This window comes from Pogona vitticeps, chromosome 5 (genome assembly GCF_051106095.1).
Source record: "Pogona vitticeps strain Pit_001003342236 chromosome 5, PviZW2.1, whole genome shotgun sequence".
Lineage (NCBI taxonomy): Eukaryota > Metazoa > Chordata > Lepidosauria > Squamata > Agamidae > Pogona > Pogona vitticeps.
Window position 1 is genome coordinate 123,046,571 of NC_135787.1, and position 16,077 is coordinate 123,062,647.

Consider the following 16,077-nt stretch of genomic DNA (forward strand, 5'->3'; position numbering starts at 1 on the left):
TCTCCTCCTCAGCAGTTTTTCACCATGCCAAGATTTCCCTCTATATCAATGGTTCCCAACCTTGAACTGCAAGTCCAAGAAGGCTTTCCCAGAAAAGCTAATAGTGAAGGCTTCCAGCCCAAGGATGTCTGGGGTCCAAGGCTGGGAACCACTGTTCTACATCAATGAGATTTTCTCGTGTCCTGCAAAACTTGGTCTTGTTCCGTCCCCAATTTTCTCCTGTTGCACTGTGTAGGAGCCTGACAAATTCTGCACAGCCTGATGCTGTTGCTGGTGAATCCTCTACAGCGGGGGTCTTCAACCCCCGGTCTGCAGCCCGGTGCCGGTCTGTGGCCATAGCAGGACTAGGCTGCAGAGACAGATCTCCCACCCAGCCCTGCACACACTCCTCCCACCCACCCCACTTACATGCACGGCCCGCCACCTGCATGCATGGGTGCCCCGCCCACCCATGAGCACACCCCACCCCTCCACAAGTGTGCCCTCCCCTCCGCGTATGCACATGAGCACGCACCTCCCCTCGGTGAGTGGCTCTGCCCCTCTGTGCATACACGTGCATGCACCCTGCCCACCCATGAGCACGGTGGTGCCCACCTGTGAATGGACCCTCCAAACTGGTTTGTGGCTCAGAAAAGGTTGGGGACCACTGCTGTACAGAAATACATTGTTCTGTATGGGAGTTGTAACAATCCTGTACCATGAGTTGTTTCTTCTTGCCATTTAAGGTGAACCCTGTTCAGGAGAGATGCTATTCTGTGCAGGAATTGTAATAATCTTCGGTGTGTGGGGGGGGAAGAGTACCAGATTTCTAAGAAAATGTCAAGAGATTTTTTACAAGATTTCTTTTTGGGTAGAATCTTATGTAGAGAGATCTCACTGCAAAGAAAATTTGTCACCGCCTTTGCTCATTTATTTCCCATCCACCCCCTGAACCCAACATTCAAAATTGTTTGGAGATGTGAAAGCCTCTTCTAATGTTGCTGCAACCTGGGTTTTTCTGCACTGGTAGCAGTAGAAAAGGGAAAGTGAACTCTACGAGATTGCTATGGAGGAAGGTTTGCACCATGGCTGCCTCTCAGCAACACCAGTGCTCAGGGTGGGGAGATTTGGGAGGGACTAATGTACACATGTATCTGCATTTGCACACACATGGCTATTTATGCTCCCCATCCCCAGATGGACTTCTGGGCTAAGACGTTTGAGTACACATGCCCTACCCCTTTTGATTCATCTCCTTGCTGTGGCTGCCCACTCATTCTGAGTGATGAGCAGCAGCGGGGTTAAGGAGCAGCATCTGGTGCACATCCTACCTTTTGTCTCCTAGTGGTGATGTGAATTGAACCTAAGAGGGAGAGGCCAGTAACTGTGCTAGTGCTGGATGTGATGACAAAGTTGCTCTTTGGTGAGGGCTCTCCATAAACTGGAACTAGTTAGTAGATGCTCACAAACAGAAATGATTCCACTTCTCTATATTTCAGTTCTCCAGACCCAGAACATTTGTCAACCATGCACATACCTTTATGAAATGGCAATGTTAAAGAAGACCACACATATTCTTTCTTGTCTACCTTTTCCTCCATAAGAAAGAGACTTCTACTTTTTTTTCTCAGAGGACAGTTTAGCAGTGATCTCATGACACATTCTCAACTGTCTCGGTCTTTTCTTATAAGTTTGTCCTCTATACTCCTGTATGGATACACATCTCCAAACTCAAATTCAGAGTTAACAGCATGTAGCATATACTGTACATACAGAGAGACACTGTGCATAAGTCTCCATGTAATCTGGTTTCTTGCATTTGCTTTTTTAATCTGTGGAAACTAGGAGAAGTATCCTTTATTCAACTTTCTGAAGAATTTGGCTTCACCTCAGGACTTGCTGTGGCTGCTCTGTGAGCTATATGGGTGAGAGAGGATTTGGACCTTGAGTGAATCTTGGAGTGAATCTGTCACAATGTCTAACACTCTACTTGTGGCATCACAGTGAATATTCTCTAAATACAAGGAAGTAAGCTAAGAATAGCACCCCCCCATACACACAGAGAGAGAAATGTTGGAGAAGATCCTTGTTCAATTATTTGGAGAAGCAGGCATCAACAGGAACACTTGCCCAAAGATGTGAGCACGGTACATGATTTTATATCAACATTTTGCTAAGTCAATAAATACCAAATCCAATCCAGAGCTCTGAGTGCTGTTCAGTGTACAAAGCTCCTACATGGCATTATCTTTCTAAAAGAAAGAGATCTTCCTGTGTTGCTTTGCAGGCATGGCATCCACTGAAGTGAATGGAGAATCTGACTTATGGTCTGTGCATTTTGTGTCCTGAAATTCCCTGTGCCACTAGTGGTCGCTGAGTTAGAACAGTGGTTTCTCATCTTGCATTTTACACAGAGAGGTTTGTGGATATCCAGACCAAAAGGAGATATTGTTGATAGACTGTGACAAGAAGACGAAATCCCTTAACCAATAAAAGCATCAGTGTGTCACAGCAGGGGTTTTTGCCACTTCCAGGGATATGCAAATTAAGTTGGTTTGTTGAGCAATCGTTTTCAAGACTTAAATTTGGGATTCTTTGAAATCTGATTTTATAACATACACCCCACCCCAAAACTACCTCATTTATCTCTCTGCAAAATTAACAGAGGTCAGCTCTAATTATTGGCTATCTGTAACTTTTCAGGCTTCAGTTGGGAACCATAATAATACAGTCCTCTAAGGAGAGTGTACATTTATGAAATGCATTTGTCAGATGCACACTTACCATGTGAAGCTGTAGGTGTTCGTTTAAAATATCTTAGATTATGCATATCTCTTTGAAAAGCTATAATTTTGGAAGTGCCCTATTATATTCTGTGGTTGGTAATTTTGGAAAGCTACAATAGTCATCTTAGTCATTGTGTTTGTATCTGAAGTACCACTGTATGTTTAAGAGAATGCAATATAAAATTAGGCAATAACCTTTATGTAAACAGCACATATAAAATCTGAACTGGTTTACAAAAATAGAACTGCAGAGCTTAGATAAGTATGTCAGAGGGACGGCCGTTGTCAAAAATGGCAGCTGTGTGATATTATTTTTGTCCAATAATGGGCAACATCAAGGGCATTTGGAGGCAGCTAACATCAAAGCTTCCATGATGCACATGAAGGGTCATAGGATACACTCATATAAGCATGACATAGCCTGTTCCTCTCCATATTCTATGTTAGTGCAAAAATCCAGTTTCCTTAGGTTCACCTTGGTTCTGTGAACTCTTGTCCATAGCCTATTAAGTGAGTTCCAAGTGGCCCAGTTCTCTGTGTGGCCAGGAACTGGACTTTCCTGAAGCTTTCTCAGTTTTTAGCATGGGTAGATCTTTCTTCTACATTATAGTCCTGACATTCTCTCTTGCTTCTTCAAACCTCAGATGTTTAAGAAACACCTTTACTTTGATTTCGGTTTGGGAAGGATGGGACGGTAGCCAAGGATGGACACTCAAATAGTTAGATGCTTTGAGACTCACTATTAGTTGCCAGCTCTCTCCATATGATGTTGAGCACAATGCCTGCTAGATGGTTTTATCAATAGGGATTAGCATCCAGTAATGATTCTGCAGCTTTAATTGAGTGCTACATCTCCCTGTTTTATATCGGCTGAATTATACCACACTGGGCTATATGTATTCTCCTGTGGAGTAGCAGAGGACCAAGGATGTAGCTCTTGGTGTTTGTGACTGTGCACCAGAATTGGTTTGCTACATTTTAGTTTACCAGCTGATAACAAGGCTTAGTAGTGAAACCAATTAATTTGTCCTGTCCTTTCCTACAAAACATCTTATTAAGGTTAAAGAGAACTGAATGTCTCGGTGCAGCTTAACTAGTGTTAAAAACACATTTGTTACAAGGGAACATTATAGAGATGAAAAAGTCAGCCCCTGCTCTTATTAGCAGTTCAATTATTCCCTGAGGCTAAAAGGATCCATTGGATTCCAGCACCTTTGTATCTTTAATTTATATCACTTCCCTCTAATCTATGCTGCTACATATGTTCTCTTCACAGCAAGGTACATGCTGTACATCTGCTGACTCAAGATGCCACCTTGAGTACTGGCTTAACGAGGTGCCGAAATTGCCGAGGTGACAATTCAGGTCTTTCAGTGAATGTTGTTAACGTGCTGGAAATGGAAACACACACACACACACACACACACACACACACACACACACACACACACACACACACACACACACACACACACACACACACACACACACACACACACACACACACACACACACACACACACACACTGAAAAAAAGAGAGACTGCAGAAAAAAAGGGAGACTGCAGAAAAAAAGGGTTCCCTTGGGTACAAATGGCCTCAGAGAAGAACAGGAGGCCTGATTTAATGAAACCTGCATTACTGAAGGCTGATGATGCACTGCTTTCAGTACTGAGTTTCTTTGTTCTGTCCAAATATGCTGTGGCACAGTGGCCTTAGGACAGGAGGAGATGTAAATATTGGCATTCTGTAAAATATCACCAGCTCAGATTCATTTTCATCCTCCTCTTTTCCCTTTCCAATTTTAAACGTACATCTATTTCTTCCATTTCTTCCATTCCTAGTACAGTAATTGTTCAAATGACTGTTTCTGTGATAACAGACCTTAAGACCATTGCTTGGCGATGATGCTTTTCATTATTATGTTGCCAAATTTTTTCATCACCCTTTTAATGGTATACTTGCAATGTAATTTCTTAAAATAATTCATATTGGTACTACTATTATGCTGCTAGAAGCAGTTGCAGGATCTTAAACAGTTCAGGTACGGCATATCATGTGGATTTAATTCTATTTTTTAACATGAATCTATTGACGCCATATATATACTAAATCCATGTAGCATAATAACAAAAGCCCGCTGAGTACATAATGAAGAGGAGAACTTTTAACACCACAGCTCATCAGTGTGCAAACAATGTTCTGAGGAGAACAATCTGAAAATGTGTTCTTGGATTATATGGACACTTTTCAGGATCTTCTCAATGACATAAGCAGTAAGGGTATCATAAGTCGTAAGGCCTATCATTAATAATCTCTTTTATTACATTGAGAACTCCCTAGGTACAACAGCTTCACTAGCTACTTGTCTGTTTCAAGGAACAAATCAAAGTCTTGCATATGACCTGTAATGCTTTATATGATTAGGAACCAGGTAATTTGAAATCTATTATTCTCTCTTAAACATTTGCCCTTTCCCATCCTGCCACCTCTGTGGGCATGCTCAGTGAGGTTTTAAGATGGCTGCCCCTATGTTCTGGAACTTCCTTCCAAGAAGAAGGAGGCAGGATGGGCTTATGGAGCATAAGCTTAGACAACTTCATTCACTGGATGTACTGCAGCAAATTACTTTCATATTACATATGAATGTTCTCCTGTGATATGAAACTTAGCAGATGGCCAGTGAGGTGAGATCTTGCCCCCACTGTAGCCCGGGGTGAGCAATTTACAGAGGTCTATGGACTATACAAAGTCAGCTCCTATGCTTCCTCAATTTGTTTTAATTATTTAACTTTAAAAAAGAGCTCCTTCTTGCCTTTTAATGAGCATGAAAGCAATTTAAAGTGTTTCTCTTTGAGCTCTGCTAGGCTTAGGAGAGGGCTTTTTTCCATCACTGGCAGGGAAGAGACCGGGGGGAAACAGCCTCCTCTGGGACTTCAAATAGTTATGAGAAGAAAAAAGCCTGGTAATAACCTATGGTTTTTCCAGTAGTAATGTATGGAAATGAGAACTGGACCATAAGGAAGGCTGACCGCCGAAGAATTGATGCTTTTGAATTGTGGTGCTGAAGGAGACTCTTGGGAGTTCCCTGGACTGCCAGGAGCACAAACCTATCCATTTTGAAGGAAATCAACCCTTAGTGCTCACTGGAAGGACAGATCCTGAAGCTGAGGCTCCAATAATTTGGCCATCTCATGAGAAGAGAAGACTCCCAGGAAAAGACCCTGATGTTGGGAAAGAATGAGGGCAAGAGGAGAAGGGGATGACAGAGGGCGAGATGGATGGACAGTGTCATCAAAGCTACCAACATGAATTTGACCCAACTCTGGCAGGCAGTGGAAGACAGGAGGGCGTGCTCTGGTCCATGGGGTCACGAAGGATCGGACACGACTTAACGACTAAACAAAAACAACAATAATGCTCCTTTGAGCCTCTTAGAGAGGTAAGGGAGGTGGAGGGGTATATTTTGTCCCCAAACAATAGTATTTTTCTTAAGATCATCTATCTTGTGCACACAGTCTGCCTGGGCTTCATGGTTGTGGGTGGTCATCCCTAGAGAGTCCTGGAAAACTACCACCAATAACAGGGCTTTCTCGGTGGTGGCTGCAATGCTATGGAATAAATTGCCTTTTACTGTTCATCAGGCTCCTGACCTTCAGGAATCATATGAAGGCTGAGCTTTTCAAGAGGCCTTTTATAACATCCTTCCTCTTTGATACTTTCACAGACCCATGTTTTTCAATTTGAGTTTTCTTTGCCATTGCCTTAGGAGTTTTTATGGGGGGGGGGTTATGCAGGTTATTTGTGAGTTTATGTCATGGCTGGTTTATTATTTCTATTTCCTTCATTGGTGCTAGCTGCCCAGAGTAGTGCTATTTTACTAGATGGATGGAACAGAAATAAAATGAATGAATGAATGAATGGATGGATGAATTGGTGGTGTACTGGCTGCAGGTGTGTTGGTTTGAGGTAAAAGAGGCCACAATGGGGCCCTTGGAAGGCTGTGTGCAGCTTGCAGACCTCACTTTGCCCACTCCTGCTGTAGCTAAAAGAACTTCATGCACCGAGATTGTTCAGAGATATACTCACCATTCAACTTCATTTGTTGGCAAGAGGACAATTTTGCTTTATCTGAATGCACATTCCAGACACAAATCTAAGAGTATTTTTTAAAATATAGAATCAGCCCAAATTAAACATACGTATATCCCTAATGTACATATACACTTGGTCATATCCCTCTTCCCCTTTTCTCTTTCTTTTCTTTCTTTCTTTTAAATTGTATGCTTACAAATTCAATAAAATCTGAATAATATTCTAAGGGGAGTTAGCAGATATGTTATATATAGCATATAGTGTGTGTGTGTGTGTGTCCCAGAGCTATGCAGTATGACCACCAAGCATCAGCAACTATGACAGTATCAATCACACATTTTCAGTGAGCAAGTAAATGCAAGATTTGCTGAGCTGCTGCTGCTTGGTGGTTGTGTTATTACAGTTTTGGGATAATAACTTGCATGGTGTTGGTGGGCAGGTGGGTGATTCTATGGGCTTTTTATGAGGAAACAGGAGAGAAATTAAAATAAATATAAATAAACTGGGAAATCTTAAGTGCAACCGGAGAAATCTCAGTCAGAGCAGCTGCTCTTTTGTTTTCAAGGGACTTGTATAGGAGGAATGCTTCAGACTATCAGATGCTTGAAACTCCTCCATAGATGGAACCTCAAAAAGAAGTTTCAAACGCAGGGCTTCTAAAAGGAGGGACTGCACAATTTCCCCCTCCCCCAGCACCCCAATGACCTATTTTTGAAGAGAAGCAATTTGAATAACTTCTTCAAAGTACTCTATTTTTCTGCAAGCACTGGAAGGAGTTTTGATTAAAGTACTCCACTCAGAATGGTTTTGGATTAAAATATGATTGCACTTATTAAGATTCTTGTTAATGCTTGATTTCCACAAGTGATGCGGAGGAAATTTTCATGTCAATGCCACTCCTCAGCAGAAAAGATTTCTTGCAATGGAGAAAGAAGTCATTATAACACAAGCTTATCAACCCCACAGGGTACAATAACAGCACTGAGTTGGGACCTTGAATGGAACGAGCCAATAATTACTAAGGAGAATGGGAGCTATTCAAGCCAGAGATACTAAGATGAAGGGATATCATAATCATAGAAAAGGAAAAAGAGGGCATAAGAGCCTGTGGCTGGTAATCTACATTATTTTAAGAGTCAACCTCTTTTTAAGCCATTCAATTATATCAATAAGTATTGTACAAATTATCAGAGACAAGATCTTAAAGGCTGGCTAGATTTTATATAGTACTGATAGTGCATCTCCATAGAGACAATCTAGTTCTATCACTGGTGGATTAGATAAATTCTTGGACGATAAGATTGTCAATGACTACTAATTAGAATGGCTACCTATCACCCCCCACTATCAGAGGAAACGTGTCACTGTGTATCAGCAGCTGGGAAATGAGCCTGAGGGTTCTCATGGGTGTTCTCAGAATGATGGACTGGATCGGCCTTGAGCCTGATCTGGGAGAGTTCTTGTGTTCTTATGAATGGGAATGAGACCAAATAATCTGACTGTTATTGATCTGAAAGTACACTTTCCATTAAAACCTGGTTAAACCAACGTCAGGGACCCACCCATTCTTATAGAACAGATTGCACAACATGTGGTCTCCCAGCCTCTAGAGCAGGGGTGTCCAACCTTTCACCTTCCCTGGGCCACATTAGAAGATGAAAATTTGGTTTGGGCCGCACATACATTTGGTTTGGGCCGCATGGGGGGGGCAGCCCTAGCCTTCCTCCGCAGCCCCACTCCAAGCGCGCTTACTGGCAGCTGCGATCTTAGACAGCAGAGGCTGCCAGCTTCGACTCCGGTGGCTTTATGGGGCCAGGAGGGGGTCTGCCTATTGAAGGGGATGGTGCAATGCAGTCACGCGGTCCCCCCTTCCCCTCCCACTCCTTCCTTCCTTCCCTCTCTCCCCCTCTACTGTTGTGACATGCCCTGGCCACATTCCAGCCGCAAGCGCTGGCAGTGTAACTTGAAACTTTGGAATTTCTTTAAAAATAAAAAATTGCACTGGGCCGCATTACGAGCTAACTTGGGCCGCATGCGGCCCTCGGGCCGCAGGTTGGACAAGCCTGCTCTAGAGCCTTCCTGCCTTTCCACAGCTCCTAAAAGTTTTAATTTTTAAAATGTGTTTGGGCTGTAAAAATTCCTCTGTGTCCCATTAGGAATATAAGGGTAATTTTTATATTAAAGATGGCACTAAAGGATGTCATGGGCTTTTTCAGTAACCACCTCCAATTTTTAATGGGAAAAAAATGAGGAGGTGGGGTGACTGTGGTTCTGAAAGGTCCCCGAATAAGTGTGCACCCCCCCAAATGTCTCAAGATTCACCCTGCTACAAAATGTCATTAGTCTAATCTAGATGCTTCATCAGATGGCAAATTCATCAGATGTGGTGTGCCTGACTTTGAAATCCACCCAGCCAATAATTATTTCTAAACATCTTTAGTATGTGCAAACCAAGTATTACATTTCCTTAAAAAGCAAACAAAAAAACCACAAACCCACAACTTAAATGTGTTGCACTTTGATTTCTTGAAATTGTCCCCCCCACAACCAGTTAATTTGCCAGAAAAGTGCATTTCTCTTCCAACAAAGACTTGAGGATAATGTTGGGCGGTTTGTGTTGTATTTTTATTTCTCTGTGTTTGTGTGTTTATCATTCCCAGATTACAATTTGCAAAAAAATTAAAAAAATACTATCCCTGAGCCCTCAGTACACAAAATGAAGACCCAGCTCTTTTATTTTGGCATATTGGCAAACATTTTTGAGAGTTTTTATTGAAATGTGCAATTCTTGTCTAATCCATTGTGAGATCTATTAGTATGAATATTTCTTTAACCCATCCAAAATGGGATATTGTAGTCCCACAGAGCCTCATTTTTCCTCACAAAACAAGACCTGTGATGTTGGCATTTCCTCAAGATTCTGTCATGTGTTGTTTTTTGAAGAGAGATAACATGTCTGAGAGAAAAATTATCCAGAGACATCTATTGCATTTTGTTACTGGGATAATCACTTTATCCCCCTCCCCTTAAAAAGTAAAATATTAGGACCAAAAGTGTCTCTTGCTGTTTTTCAGGAAAACTTGATAACAAGAAATGGAAGCATTTCTGCTTGTCAGTAAATTGGCCCTGTTCAGGCTTTGGGTCTTTGTAATTCTCAGCAGGTTAGAAAATGTGTCCATTAATCCTCATCTCTAATCCTAATCTTATTCTTCGGAAATGTTGTGAAGTCAGAAAATAATTCATAATTCCCTCAGCACAAAGTTCTTTAAAAAACAAAACACTGGTTAAAGAAATATTTTGTCCTTTAGGCGTTTGAAAATTTTCCATGATAGGTGTCATTAGGCAGAGAGATGACTTGTGTATAGAATAAATCTGGTGTAAATATAACCTTGCAATCCTGGGAGGAAAATCTCATTAAACTGAGTAGACCCAACTTCTGAATAACCATACATCATTATCATCATCATCATGTGCTATCAAGCCAATTCTGACTTACAGTTAGCCTGTCCACAGTTTTCCAGGTAGAGAATACTCAGGAGTGGTTTACCCTTCCCTCCTCCTGGGACAGTGGAGGTTGCTCAAAGCCACACAGGCTGGTTTTAATCTCAGGGGAATCTCAGATACCTAAACCACTGAACCATAGGATTGTGCTTTTATAAAACTGATAGATGAATACTTTGATAAATACTCTCCCATATCACTTATCTTCGCAGACCTGTATTTTCTCCAATCAAAACAATTCTTGCTTCAGAACATGCACAGAGACAAAAATAGCCAGAATGCATAATTCTCCCATGTTTGAATGAAAACATTTTATTTTTTTAAGGTGCTGTAATATTATGTGGCAATGTGTCATCCTAACATCTTAACTTGCTTCATTTATTCTTGCTACAGCTTCGTGTAATTACTGGCTATATATCAATATTTCTCTTCCATCCACATTCATTAGTCAGCAACAAATTTAGTTTCCAAAGTCTGCATGAACGTCACATGTCCAGCTCAAGGACAAATAGATTTTGAGATGTTTTTGGAAGGAGAGGAGTCAGCTTTGGACATATTTAGAAAAAAGATGAAAACAAGCAGTATTATTTGAAATACAATATTAAGCCTATGATTTTTTTTAAGTGACACCAGACATATTCAGTTCAAATAATTAGTTTCTTAAGCATTCAGATTATTCTTTCTATATACGACAATGAATAATTCCCATAATATGATTCGAAGTTATCAGAGGGCCCTACTATCACCAGCTTCTTCTTCAACACCCTAAACAATTTTCTCCCACTTCCATTTTAAATTTCTTGACCTTTGTGTACACTGAAGCAACACCTTCCTCTCAAGTGAGAAGCATACTTGAACAGTCTCCACAGAGGTGGATTGATTGGTGCAACAATGAGGTGCTCACACAGCATGTCCCTGTGCTGCCAAGCTTATTACCTCTGTGGCCTTTCAGTATTGGCTGAAACACCAAGATGGAGCAATCGGAGATGAGACTTTGACATCCTGTTCCCTGGGGGAACTGGCAAACAGCCCTGCCATTGGGCTAGCAAAACAGAGCAACATATCTGAAAATATGGTGGATGCTAAGCTCCTAATTGCAACCTTGGGAGAGCTGGACTTCTCATTTATTTATAAGGAGGAAGAATGTCAAAGGAATGGCAAGCTGCAGATGCCTCAAACTAAGGAAAGAAAAAAAAGGAGGGGAAAAAAAGACCAATTGATTTATTATGCCTTCTGCACCAGTGACATTTGTCATATGATACAAAAGAAGGAATATTTAGCAAAGTTTTATTTGTCTGCCTAGTTCTTATTACTTATAGCTAATGTCTGGAAGGAAAAAAAAAGCCAGACTTCACAATCCAACAGTGCTCTCTGGTGGTGTGAAACAAAGGCTTTATAACCTCTGTAAGAAAACTCACATAGGTCCAGGAGGTAAGTCCTTGACGACAGATAAGTGACAGGAATGCTCAACATGTTCCTTGGTGATAAGAAAAACAGTGCAATAAACAACTTTAAACTCACCAAAGCATGAAATGAGAATCCTGGCTTAGCAAAGGTAATGTAAATAAATAATAAAAATATAATCTTAAAACTGATGCTTATGTCTGGCAGTTATACTATATTCTTAATATTGTAGGGGAACCTATTTCCTTGTGTAATTTGTATCTTTTCCCAAACATAGGGCAAGGAGAGAGAATGCCTCAGCAACATGATGTGGCCACCTGTTTTGATCTTCACCAAAGTAATGTGAGGTAATGTGGTAACTTAAATGCAACATGTGTCGTGTATATGTGATAAAGAGACTTGGCAAAATAAAAAAAGAAGAAGAAGTAGAAGAAGAAAAAGACTAGTTGGGAAGGTTGAGGTTTAATAATAAACCTGGAACAGGAAGCCAGCCACAGAGTGGTTTCAAGAATTGCAGAAGAAAATAAACAGGTAGGGTTTCTTAGTTGTGTGTGTAACAGTCTCAAATTGCTACCTCTATATATTTATGTCCTAACATACAATGTGTGCTTGTGTGTGTACATGCATACACTGAGAGAGAGAGAGAGAGAGAGAGAGAGAGAGAGAGAGCTTCACCTCTCTTCCCTGCTGCAGCTCTCCCTGCCACCTAAAATGGATCTGGAGGGTTTTCCCAGGTCCACAGAATGCTGGCAATCCACCAAAGGCCATCCCACATTGGATCCTGCCTCTTCCCTGCACAGAAGTACATGAGTAAATGAAGCAGAATTGCCAGGACCCAGAACATTTTCTGTGACTGTTTTATGAAATCAGGAAATACTGTACTGAATTTATTCTAAATAATCCACACATGTCAGGCTTCTTTCTTCTTCCTCCATCACCCTAGTGAGGGTAATATCACCATCCTGTGCTGGTGGTGTTAGTTGGTGACTTAGCACGAACTAGGGAAGAAACAGAAGGTATTTTTGTTTTGCTTTGGTTCCAGGCTTTGCTAGCTGGTAGAGAAGGAGGGGGAAGAGGAGGAGGAGCTTTAAAAGGAGAGTGGGGGAAAGAAGAGAAGAAATAGGTCATTCCTTCACTCACTCACTCACTCATTCATATGTACATGCATATGTTATGTTCAAGACATGCTGTTCCTCCAGTTAACTCATAGGGATGAGACTTCTGGATTTTCTGAACCACAAGTATCATAATTTTGGGGAGGTCTACTACCTTATGGGCACCTTGCAAATACCTGAAGTTGATGCCTTGGGAGAAATGTACAACTTAGAAGGAACATTGGTCCTCACCCAGTACTCTGGAACACATTGACTTTCAAACAAAGGAAACAAAAAAGATGGCAAAAGATGGTTTCACAACACTAATTCTGCCAACAGAATGGACACTGAAGGGATGTTTAATTTCGCCCTGCAGCCTACCCACATGCCCCAATACTGTTGGGGAACTGAAGCTGAGGGAAGGAACACCAGAGGGGAGCTAAGGACACAAAATTCTCATTGCATGAATGAGAATCCCTTCTCCAGTCTCCCTGGCCAATGATCCACTCACCAGTTGGAGGACACTCCTGTCCTCCTCCTCTTCAGCTGTTTGACCAATCCGCAGCAGGAGCATGGCTTTGCCTGTCCTGCCTCCTTGTCTGAGTGGGCAAGTCTGCACCAGGTGGTGAGTGGGGGGATCCAGCAAGGAAAGTGGGGGAAGGGAATGAATAGCCCCGTGGTGCGGACCGGCACAAGCCTCCAAAATGAGGTTCATGGCCATCTCTACTAGAGAGACAGCCATGCCCTAGCCCCAACATTGGGGTGGTGTCTATGCATATGAGTACCCAGCTTGCTGGGGGGGCAATGTGTAGCCTTTATAATTAAAATTGTAAACCGCCCGGAGAGTGCTTGTAGCGCTATGGGGCGGTATATAAGTCCAATAAATAAATAAATAAATAAAATAAACATATAGATTGGAAACAATCTTTAGTTCTAAATGCCAACACTCCATTAAGTATTGGCATCTATGCAAGTAAGTAACATCCTTTTGACTGCAGTCCTGTGCCTCTAGACCTGGGAAGAAACTCCACTGAACTCAGTAAGACTTATTCCTAACGGCACATAACGGAAACTGTGCTATCACAGAGAACTACGGTCCATAAAAATCAGTGGGACATACTCCTAAATAAAGTGCACATAGCATTCCCAGTTGGATCAGAATCAATGTTAATACATTCCTTATGGCTATACAGAATTCTAGAAATATTATATTACAAAGGTTATAATGGCATAACAGAGTTGGGTTTTTATTTTTATTATTACTATTAGTTTGTTTTCTTGTCCTTTAGTCTGAAAGTCCCATTGGGAAGGAAAGGCTTCTGCAGTCTAGCCAAGTTGCTGATGAGTAGGCTGGCAGTGCATGAAACCAGAATGTGTAATCTTCCACTACATTCATAGGAGATGGGTTATTTTGGGGTGACCTGAATCCCAAGTGTTTACTGCAAGTAATGATACATTAGAAGCACTTGATTGCTGGTCTCCAAATGTTAAATGATACGGGAAGAACACTGGCTAGTTGACTATGTGGTTTTAAAAAGAGAGCATCACAGCTCATAGTGCTTGCCAAGAAGTTAGAGAATCTCTCTCTCTCTCTCTCTCTCACACACACACACATACACACACACACACACACACACACACACACACACACACACACACACAGAGAGAGAGAGAGAGAGAGAGAGAGAATGTATGATCAACATTGGACTGGCAGATGTAGGGTCAAAATATTCAGTGGTGTAAAACCCTGCCTAGCTGCCATAGAACAGAGGCAGGGATGAAATTTGCAACTGAGTTTTAATTAAAGTAGATTAATGATGTTGAATATTGCAAACTGTAGGCTATATCGTCTGAAGTTAGAAAAATGAGGTGTAATTTAAAATCACCCCAAGGGAATTCAACCCTGTGGAGGGCAGGCAATGTGTTCCACAAGAATTATGTCAAGGATTCTGTAAAAGGAGCCCAGTAAGTCCAGAGTGTTATCATTACAATTTGTTTTACAGCATCTTTCAATGGGAAACACACTTCCAGAGAAGTTAATATGAGTTATAAGATATGAGATATACATTAATATTAAATAAAATAAGTTGACCCTTACAAAGTTACAATGCCTGGAAAAAATGTTGGCCAAATTCGACGGAGAAAAGGCTCATGCTTATCTTCCATCGTTCCTTCTCACTGTACATGTACCAGTAAGCAGGCTCCTTTCACAGACAGTCTGGTATTTACCTGAGGTATTTACCAGGTACATGAGGGTGGAGGGATAAGAAGAAAATCAAAATCCAAAACTTCCTTCAGTCTACCTGTAGAGGCTTAAGGTATGCCTCTGGAGAACTAAGGCACTGAGAGATCAGTTTAGACTTTCCTCCTGCCTTGGCTATCCACAAAGCACATTTGATGATGAAATTGTCATTCTTATCACCCCAGGGGATAAGAGGGCATAATCAGAAATGAATTGAGGTAATTTACAGGTTCAGTTCATTTGAACATTGACTTCAGTTTAGCACCAGAAACAGGGAGAAATTGTGAACATCTTTTCTTATTTTTAAAAAGTATGAAAAATTTTCTAGCATTTTTCTAACTCAGAGTTTGGACCACTTGTGACATGGTGTGGTGCTCCCCGTCCTTGGTATCTGGATGTCTTCATTGTAGGGCCTGAGTGACAGATGAGTCCCTCTCACCCCTTTGATTTAGGTGGTAACAAAGCTTTAGAAACAATTGCAGATCTCACTCCCCCCCCCAAAAAAAAGCATCAAAAGCAGAGATTGGGCAAAATGTCTGCCAAATTATAAAGAATGACAATTTCTGAAATATTAAAGGCTGGAAACTTTCTGAAGAAGGAGAAGCAAAACTTTTTTGTATATGATGAAAAGGAAATAAGATAAATTAAGGACATTTCTTCATTATTTTCTTCATGGGAGATGTGTCATTCCCTGATCCACAGTGAACTAAACCAGTGGTGGCAACTCAAGCTTTATGGTTGGCAGGTGAAGTTGGTGGCTGGATTAAAGGAACAGTCACTTGCTCCTCAGTGAGATCATATTCTATTGGATCCATTGCTTTGAAGAAATTCATTTCTTCTATTTTTTGCAGTCCATAAAATAATTATATTTTTTCCATCGAAGGTTCAAAAAAAAAAAACCTTGGATGGAGGAAAAGATGATTATTTTATGGATTAACTTAGTTTAAAGTGAATGAGATCCTTAAAGAAAAGTTATC

At 41.2% G+C, this 16,077-nt stretch overlaps 1 long non-coding RNA gene across 1 annotated transcript; it reads left to right on the top strand.

Annotated features, from left to right (window-relative positions):
- Window positions 1-2,838: 2,838 nt before the first annotated feature.
- LOC144589545 (uncharacterized) lies at window positions 2,839-12,189 on the top strand. The gene is made up of 2 exons (XR_013545712.1): window positions 2,839-11,915; window positions 12,042-12,189. It is a non-coding gene; the product is annotated as an uncharacterized LOC144589545 (long non-coding RNA).
- The last annotated feature ends 3,888 nt before the right edge of the window (window positions 12,190-16,077 follow it).